The following is a 9,890-nucleotide window of genomic DNA, read 5'->3' as shown; positions in this document are numbered from 1 at the left end:
AGGTATTTGTAGTAACAAGAAGGAGAAATGATCCCCAGGCGCAGAGTTATGTGACCTCTGCTGCGTCTATTCCTGGAGCGCCAGCAGGCAGCTAGCTGCCAGGGGAGGCAGATCTCTGGGTACTGACAAGGTCATGTCTCCAAGGCAGATTGCTGGTTGAAAAGGACAAGTTGCAAAACAAAAGAAATAATCACTACCATGCAGATAGGTCTTGACATGTGCACACACGATAAAGCTGTTTCAACGGTCATTTATGTACATACTAGAGGCCTAGTGAACAAAATTTGTGCACTCGGGGGGTCCCTCAGCCTGGCCTGCACCCTCTCGCAGTCTGTGAGCCCAGGGAGTGGGCCTAAGCTGGCAGTCGGACATCCTTAGTGCTACTGTGGAGGCAGGAGAGGCTCCTGCCACTGCCGCTGCACTTGCCAGCCATGAGCCTGGCTCAGGGCTTCTGGCTGAGCAGCACTCCCCCTGTGGGAGCACACTGACCACCAAGGAGCAGCTCCTGCATTGAGCGTCTATCCCTTGGTGGTCAGTGCACGTCATAGCAACTGGTTGTTCCACCGTTTGGTTGATTTGCATATTAGCCTTTTATTATATAGGATGTAAAAAATGGAAAAAAGGTCTCAAAGTTGCACCCCAAACAACCAAACTCATGATCAAGGATACTCAAGACACTGAGACTTGTAGGGAGAAAGGGTCGAGGGAAATTTAACTTTCTCCATGTTTCTTGATCTTTTTTTTTTTTTTTATGGCAAAGGGGATATATATATTACTCAGTACTGAATATTTTTTCAGTGAAAGATTAGTAAGGTGTGGCCCCTCACTTAAAATTGCCCATAATTGAATGGAGGTAGGGATAGGGAAGGCAAAGGGAAGTGGTTCTATCTAGTCCATATGCCGTGCTGATGGGACAGTGCCTGCTGGGGAGGGGTGCAGGGAGGACAGAGCACGCCCCCCAACAAAGGCTTGGGGGATGATGATGTGAGCTGGGGAAGATGGTGAGGAGGCGAATGCCAGGACCATCCTCCTCGAAGAGGATAGCATGAGGAGGCAAAGGCCAAGATGGAGGAAGACAGGCAGCTTCATTTCACAGGCAAGAGGGAGCCCTGGAGGTCAGTGAGCAAGGGATTGACCTAGTCAGGGATGCAGCTGAGGAATGTTAGTTTACCCACCATGTGAAGGGTACCTCAGCCTGGACAGGGGCTGGTCCTGGTTTGAGCAAGAAGACCTTCACAGAAGGGTAGCAACGGGAAGAAAGGGAAGAGAGATCTAGGTAAGGAAAATGGCCGAATCCAAGGTGATGCCCAGGCATGAAGCCTAACAGAGCATCAGTGAAAATGTAAATGTGAAAGACTCAGAAATCCTATATAATAAAAGAGAAACATGTAAATTGACTGTACCTCCGCAACGCCCAGGAGCCAATCAGGAGTGAGTATGCAAATTAACCCGACAAAGATGGTGAGTTAATTTGCATACACAGGCACCAGGCAGAGAGTGGAGCTGCTTGGGGAACTTGGCTCCCCAAGCCGCCAGACGGAGAGCAGAGAGGGAGAGCTGGTGGCTTGGATGACTTGGCAGAGCAGGAGGCCGTGGGACAGAGACAGAGCAGGAAGGGAAAACCTAGAGCACGGGGAGCACCAAGGATTCTGAGAATAGTAGTTCTGGTGGCAGCCCCAGGACTGGAAGCAGAAGCCCAGAGCATGGGGAGCACCAGGAATGCTGGGAATTGTAGTTCTGGTGGCAGACGGATCTCCTAGACCAGTGATGGCGAACCTATGACACGTGTGTCTGCACTGACACGCGTAGCCATTTCTGATGACACATGGCCGCATGCCGAGGATGAAACATTTGCTGCTCCTGAGGATGAAACATTTGCGATTAGAGTCTTGGAGTTAGTTTTTTCCTCAAAGTGACACACTACCCGAGTTATGCTCAGTTTTTTGGCGAAGTTTGACACACCAAGCTCAAAAGATTGCCCATCACTGTCCTAGACACTAGAGCAAAATGAGCCTGGAGCAAGTTACTGTTGCAGTGGGGGAATGGATAAAAAGCAAAGGTGAAAGACATAAGTAAAATCAGAGTGTCTAGGAAAAATTAAAGGGAAGATATCCTAAAACTTCCAGGAAATCTCCACCAATGAAGCATAGGGAAAAAAAATGCCTCTATTATTCTGTGAGCACCAAACCAAACTGGGTTGGGGTCTCAGACAATTCACTCATATGATTGCAAAGACAGACAGAAACTCCCGGATTGGAGAGGGCTCCCTGAGGGCTCCCAGATTGGAGAGGGTGCAGGTCGGGCTGAGGGACCCACCCCCCTGTGCACGAATCTTCATGCACCAGGCCCCTAGTATGTCTCATAAATAGAGCTACTGTATCTAGGGAAGAAGAAGAAGAGAAGGAGAGAGGGGGGGTGGGGAGAGAGAGAGAGAAGAAGAGAAGAGAAGAGAAGAGAAGAGAAGAGAAGAGAAGAGAAGAGAAGAGAAGAGAAGAGAAGAAAAAGGAGGAGAGATGGCAATTCCGAACCACAACATGACATGAAGTAGGAACAATCACTGTCAGATGCTGTAGGAACATCCTTAGGACAATAACAGGTCATTGCTCCTCCCGCTCCATCTGCCAGACACTGCTCCACAGCGTGTGGCCCATGGACCAGCCCGGGGCCACGAGCTCTGTGTTACCCCCATGTGACGAGTAGGACGTGACATTAAGAGAAGGCATTTAGAAACTTTTATACCAATGTAATGAACAGTGATTGTATGTTTACTGGGTCTAATAATTCTTAAAGTTGTAAAGTTGTACTTCTGTTTTTGTATGTCTTTTTTATTATATTTTCCTAGCAATTCATTTTAACTGAATTTTATAAAAGTTTCAATCCATAATTGAATAGGGGTGGGGGGGTGGTGAGCTGTGTCTTTCATCAAAACTAGTTTGAGAAGTACCACTGTAGAAATGCTTCTCATTTAAAGATTTTTAAAGTACTGTTTTATTTATTATTTAGTGTTATCCTGAAAGAGATCTTCAAATAAGTAGTGCAAGCCTAATTTCTCCAGTTTTACACACGGGAAGACCCAAAACTGGAGGGCTATTACACTGAGTGGCCAGATTATTATGATCTCTGGCCACTCAGTGTGTGTGTGTGTGTGTGTGTGTGTGTGTGTATATACTATATTAGAGGCCTGGTGCACGAATTCGTGCATGGGTGGGGTCCGGCCAGCCTGGCCAGGGGGAGGGGACATGGGCGGTTAGCTGGCCTGCCTGCTGGTCGAACTCCTGGTCAAGGGGACAATTTGCATATTAGCCTTTTATTATATAGGATATACACTGAGTGGCCAGATTATTATGCATTCAGAGATCATAATAATCTGGCCACTCAGTGGATAAAGTATTCCCAAATCACACAAAAACGTGGGGGGCAGGGGGAATCAGGTTTGGAAAGCTGGGATTTGGGCTCTGAGCCAAAGAATTTCCAGTAGCTCACATGGGTGCACGCCGACATGGCTCTTCAGGAGACAGACCAGCCACGTGGCTTCGTGCAGCCTGCCATGTGGGCGGCAGAGCGCTCGGCAGCAGCTTGCAGCACCTTCAGAAGGAGTCCCGGATCCCAGCTTCTTGCTTTCTTTAACGCTAGGATTTCAAGCGTGTCTCCAATGATGTCAGCGAGGCTGGCATCAACCAATATTGTCAGACCATTGGTAATGATTACATAGTCGGTAGAACATCGGGAAATTATCAAGCTTCCCCAAATATCCCATTTTCAGGAAATCTTCTTTTAGAACCGACGCTTTGTCTTCAAAGTTATGTTATCTTTCAATGCAATTATTTCACTTGTTTCTACTCTGGGCCCAGGAAATGTGGACAACACGCTATAACCAAAAGCTGTGAACACATTAGTATTTCAAACAGCACCGGATAGTTGGCTGCTGAGAACACAGAATTATAAAGTTCAAGTTTTGTTTCTACTCAGACACTGAGACAGGAGGAGGGTTTGCTGGAGTATTCCCCGTGTCCCCAAGACAATGAGGAAGCCCGCAAAATAACAGTCTGATGAGTTGAGTGTTAATGAACAGGACATGCAGATTACATTCCTTTGGAAACACACACAGATTTTAGAAATCAGGTGGGAAAGGGCTTGGCAAAATGTGCTAAAAGAATTTGCCAAACCCCAAATGTTTGACAGACAGTTGGAGAAATTAGGCCGATTAAAAAAAAAAAAAAATCTGCTCCCTCATTTATTCCCTCCAGGTACAACCACAGAGGTGCCTGAAAACCCCATCCAGGCTACAGGAAACTAGAATGTGCATCTGCCCCTTCAATCGTCAAACAAACAAAACCACTAACTTTTGAGAAACTGGTGATTTCTCAGGGAAAATCAGTCCTAAATAGGAGATGAATTCCAGTGATCAGCAACACACAAACTCTAACAAAGGCTCAGATTTTAAAGGGCAACTGGCTCTAAGGCTGAGACATGTAGTCCTAACGTTGACGATCCAATCGATCCAATGTTGGCCAAGTTACGGAGGAGAACTCACGTGCCCGTGGCCTAGGCCAGTGGTCGGCAAACTCCTTAGTCCACAGAGCCAAATATCAACAGTACAACAATTGACATTTCTTTTGAGAGCCAAATTTTTGAAACTTAAACTTCTTCTAACGCCACTTCTTCAAAATAGACGCGCCCAGGCCGTGGTATTTTGTGGAAGAGCCACACTCCAGGGGCCAAAGAGCCGCATGTGGCTCGAGAGCCGCGGTTTGCCGACCACTGGCCTAGGCGGTGCTTGGGGCCAGTGTGCCAACGTTCGTGGACCAGACTGAATGCTGGGCGATGGGACCCACTGAACAGGAAAGCATCTTACAGAGCACAGGGCTGGTCTGACGTCCCCAGTCGTGTCCATCACTCTGCTTTCCCCGTGTGTGTGGCCAAGTTTACAGATTAAATTATTACGGGCTCCTCCTCCATGCGTGACTTGTTTTTCCTCAGACACGTCTTCACCTCCGGCGATGGGCAGGAATCCCGTGACCGGCCCCTCAGGTAAGAGCTGCTTTCGTAGAAATGCGCAGAGGAAACACACCCTTCCCAAGAGGGCCGCTCCTGTTTGGTAGTGAAAGCGTAGTCCCAGACGCTGCGTTGGTGTGTTCTTCTCGCGCTAAATTCCTAGCTTTTTTGAAGGCAGCATCCTTGCCTGCCCGGTTCATAGCTCTATGGTAATTCCTAGCACAGGTCTGGGCAGAAAAAAAGGAACTCAATAAATACCTGTTGAATTTCTTATGAGCGAATAAAGCAGACCCAGAATACCTGGCATCAATCTAGTTTTCTCTGAAACAGAGACGCACCCAGGACAGGGGACCAAGCTATCATTGGGTTACATACCCTACTGCCTGAGAGCCTTTCTTTCCACAGCTCTGGCGGGATTCCTGCAGAATGCTCCCCGACTCCCTGCCCCGCAGTCCTTAGCTCTTGGGGAATGAGTGGGGCCCAGGGCATTTCCATCCTCCCTCCAGCGCCAGGGTTAACTGCCTTTTCAAAAGGGCTCTCTGATAAGGAAAGCTCCCCAAGCCCGGGGGCTTCAACGTGGTCTGTCAGTAGTTCACAGCGATGCAGAGACAGGGATGCCGGCCAGCTGGACCCCCTGCAGGTCTCAGAGCAGAGACCATCCACCTGGCTCTTCCAAACATCCCTGGGCTTCCGTCTCCTGCCTTTCATCTCTTCCCCAGCCTGGGGACCATTCACTGCCTCAGTCAACCTTCAACAAATGCGGTTTGCCCTCTGGCCTCCAGCTTGTTCTTCCAGAACTGTGTGTTGTGTGTGTGTTGGGGGGATGGGGGAGGGGGGGGGGGGGGGCGGCGGACCGGACATGCTCACAGGGTCACAGGGGTTAGGACTCACAAAGGTGGGCGCTAACCTTGACTTTCTGGGTGGAAGGAAGGTCTCAGGATGGTCAGCAGCCTTCTCCCTCACGGGGATAAAGGACAGGGCGCCGTTGGTCCCGCACGTTGCCCTTGCCTCTGAGTCGTGGATTTGCCCCACCGTTTAAGCCATTTCGCCGCCTCCACGGTGGCACAGCCACCTTTTAACTCGCTCAGATTCAAGGGGAGGAGAAGCAGGTGCCCTTGCCCAGAGGCACGCCTGCTGGTGCCCGTTTCTCCAGGAACCACCTGGCCAGTGTCCTTCAGCAGCTCGGCCAGGGCGTCTCCGGTGGAAGGCTGTGTCTACAACAGCCCCAAAGACTCAACAGCCCGTTCACTCGGCGCAGACAACCAACCAACCAACCAACCAAGTTAAATAAACAACCAGTGCGACTGGTGACTGACTGATGGGACGGTGTCTGATGGAACGGAGGCGTCCAGGTCAAGGCCGTCATCCCAGGGGCCCGCGCTGCCCGCCTGCCCCAGGGTGACGTGCGTGCTGACCGCCGTGGGCACACAAAACATAGGACTGCCTGCCAGATGCTGACCCCCAGCACCTGGACATCATGGAATAAGCCTCCAAACCAGCAGCGTTGCCCCCCCGCCGCAGTCTCCACCCTCACCCAGAGCCGCGACATGAAGGGGAAGGCTGGGAACTCTGGGAACAAGGCGGCCTGGGAGGAAGTCACAGCTCCGTCCCTCCCCGTCCTGGTGACCTGGAGTGCGTCACCTGACTGCTCTCTGCCTCCTAGCCATAATTTGGACAGAATACTACCTCCCTTAAAGCGCGAGTGGATTCATGGGTTAATGCATATAAAGCACTTAGCAAACACTCAATGTTTGCCACTTTTTGTGATTATTACCTAACAAATAGAAAGAGACTTCATAACATGACTAGGATTTCCCAGTGCTGCTTTTCAATGTGAAATACTATACCTCCCAGCAAAGCCATGTTCATGTGTCAACAAAGATTGTATGTCTCCAGAGTTCTCCGAACACTCATAGCTTATATTGATACCAACACAAAGGTTATACGGAGTCATCCCGATTGAAGACTTTTATATTGGCTCCAGAAGAACCAGCGCTCTGCCTGTGTTGACTGAACTGTATCATCTTCTGGGGAGGGGAAGCATGTAGGAAAAACATGCTTGGAGGGGAGGGCAGGGCCCCCTGTCTCCCAGGCACAGAGGTGAAACCTGTGCAGACTCAGGAGCCCGCGCAGACCTCCCACACGTGGCTTAATGCTCCGCTGTCATCATCCTGAAGTCCCTAATCACTTGTGAACAAAGGGCCCGCACTCTCACTCTGCAGCGGCCCCGGAAAGGATTGAGCGGTCCAGCCCGGGGTGAGATTTATTATTGGCAGCTAGGATCCCGGAGTCCGGCACACTCCACACGGCGGAGCCTTCCTGTGGAGAGATTTTAATAAAACATCGAGGAGCTCAGCTGGCGAGACACTTGTCGCTGCCGTGTAAGTGTTCCTGTGCACGGAGGTCGGCGAGCAAGCGATTCGAGTATTCCCCTCATCTGTGATTCCGCCGACTCCTCTGAGGAGCCTCCCCGTGTCTCGATGCCAAACACGGAGGGGAAGATGTGGGCTCCCGTGCCCTGCACCCCAGCTTCTTCAGTGGACATCTCCTCCCTAGGCTCCTGATGTGACCTCTGGATTGTTCTTCCACTGCGTGAGATGACAGCCACCGTCTTAGTTGTTGGGCTTTTACTGTGTGATTAGTGCAGGCGCGATAGGGACACACACACACACACACACACACACACACGTAAAGCATGCCTGTCCTGGAAAGCCAGAAGCACATAATGTTTATTGATAAAGAGCCTGCTTTACATAGATTTTATTATTATTGAGCATAAAATGGTTTCTATTACAAGCAAGGGTGAAATTACCAACTAATTAGCCTGTGAAGATCGTGCTTAATGGAATCTATAAATCGAGGGTGTTGCTTTTTTTGTGTGCAAACCTTAAGGGTCTGATTCCCTAAACACGTACACAGTCAGCCTTCATGCTGAAACAGGGGATTGCGACACACGACTCAAGGGCAAATGATTCAGTTTGTGTTTCTCAACGTCCAAAATCCAGGGCTTTAAGTTCCTTCTCTCTCAGGGAAGTCCGTTTCGGTGAACGGCCGCCTTAGTGTGAACAGGGAATCCAAGCATCAGTGATGACAGACGGGAAAAGTAAAAGTGCAGAACTGCAGGGCTAAATCCTCCGTCTCCCTCTCCCTTTGGGTGCCAGCCCTCGAGATCCACTGACCGCTTCCAAAGGAACTCTGCTTCTGTTAACCTCAGAGGCTTGCACAACCTCTGTAAACACGTCATCCTCACGTATTTCTGTTAAATTCTGTAACAGCACCATAAACTGCGTCAGGCCCTCAATAAACTGTCAGTCACAGGCAGCCCAGGCCGTATGCGGAAGTTACTAGAAACCATGTCTTGGACGAAAAAAGTGAAATTCTTCAAGAACGTGGGGGGAAAAAAAATCCTAAGTGTTTCCTTCAATTGCGTGTTTCTCGTTTTAATAAAAATGTAGACCTGGTGTTTGAAGTGGGACTTCATTGTTGGAAGCAGTGTGGCCACTTGACTCCTGACCTCACCCACATTCCTGAAAGCTGGTTCCTAGACCTTCCCTCCTTCCGCAGCCCCGCCCCTCGGAGTTGGGGGGGGGGGGGTGGTGGTACAACAGGGGGCAGAGGCTAAGGAGACACGCACTAATGCGTGTTTGACAATTTTCACGTTCAGAAGCGTCTTTATGGGTTTGTTGTATATCATACAGTTGGTTAACTTGACTTGCAGCATATCCCGATTCGTTCAAAATCCAAGTCACCATAGGCGGGGAAGCGAGAAGAGGCTATTCTCTAAAAAAATATATTTTTTATTGATTTCAGAAAGAAAGGGAGAGGGGGAGAGAGAGAGAGAAACGTCGAGAATGAGAGAGAATCCTTGACTGGCTGCCTCCTGCACGCCCCCATTGGGGATCCAGCCCGCAATCGAACCGTGGCACTCAAACCACTGAGCAACACCGGCTGGGCTAGAAGATGCTCCTGAGAGAATGAAGAGGCGTCCGTCGAGGGGGTGGGCCTGCTGCACGGTAACAAGATGTTTCGTCTGTCTTTGCGGGTTTGATGCTTCAGGATGACGACCGTCAGCAAAATGGAAACAAGGCCAAGCCCCTAGCTCAGCTGCCCTGACAAGACGGGAGTGGCCTCAGGGGCTGTCCACCATCCCCAGACCCCAGTGAGCAAGGCCTTCTTCTCCTCCATGGCCATAAGGCCGCAGGCTGCCAGATCGTCCCCCACGTTCCCTGCTATGGGGTGCTTTCGGCTTAATGCCGGAACCCAGAGCAAATCGAGGCTTCCCAACCCGTAAGGCTTTTATTCGGGAAATGCGTGTTTAGGAAGAACCTCGGATGTTCGCTCTGCGGGGCCTGGGCCTGTGAGCACCGCAGCCGGCCGGGCTCCGTCATTGACAGATGAACACTGCCCCCTGCTGGGCAGAGGCCGCGCCGCCGCCGCCGGAGGAACCAGGAGGGTGAAAACCCACTGCTGTGTCCCCGGGAAATGCATGTTATTCTGTCCTCTTTTCTCAGTTCTTCGCTTCACAACGAAGTCCAGAAGCTTTATAAATTCCAGAAAACACGATTGCATGGAAGGCCGCTGGGTGTACGCTATCACCGTCACTCGGCCTGCCAGTTCCCACCGACGTGGACGGATGGAAGGAGCAGAGGCAGCCAGGGCGGCCACCAGCGCCTGGAGGTGGAGCAGGGCGCGGAGCAGAGGGGGCTCTGCAGAAGGCGCCCAGAGCTCCTGGTTCGCTGGAGCCAGTTCCAGCACCAAACGCTGGCGGGGCCTCACGCTGAGCTCAGCACGCGGAGCTGCAAGGCATCTGCCCCCACCCCCATGCCCACCCCACGCCCCTTTTCCCTTCCGCTGAGCCCAGGGCGGGGCGGCCCGGACCAGCACCCTCCGTGGTG

The sequence above is a fragment of the Eptesicus fuscus genome, chromosome 11 (genome assembly GCF_027574615.1).
Source record: "Eptesicus fuscus isolate TK198812 chromosome 11, DD_ASM_mEF_20220401, whole genome shotgun sequence".
NCBI classification, from domain to species: domain Eukaryota; kingdom Metazoa; phylum Chordata; class Mammalia; order Chiroptera; family Vespertilionidae; genus Eptesicus; species Eptesicus fuscus.
This window is presented reverse-complemented; position numbering follows the sequence as displayed.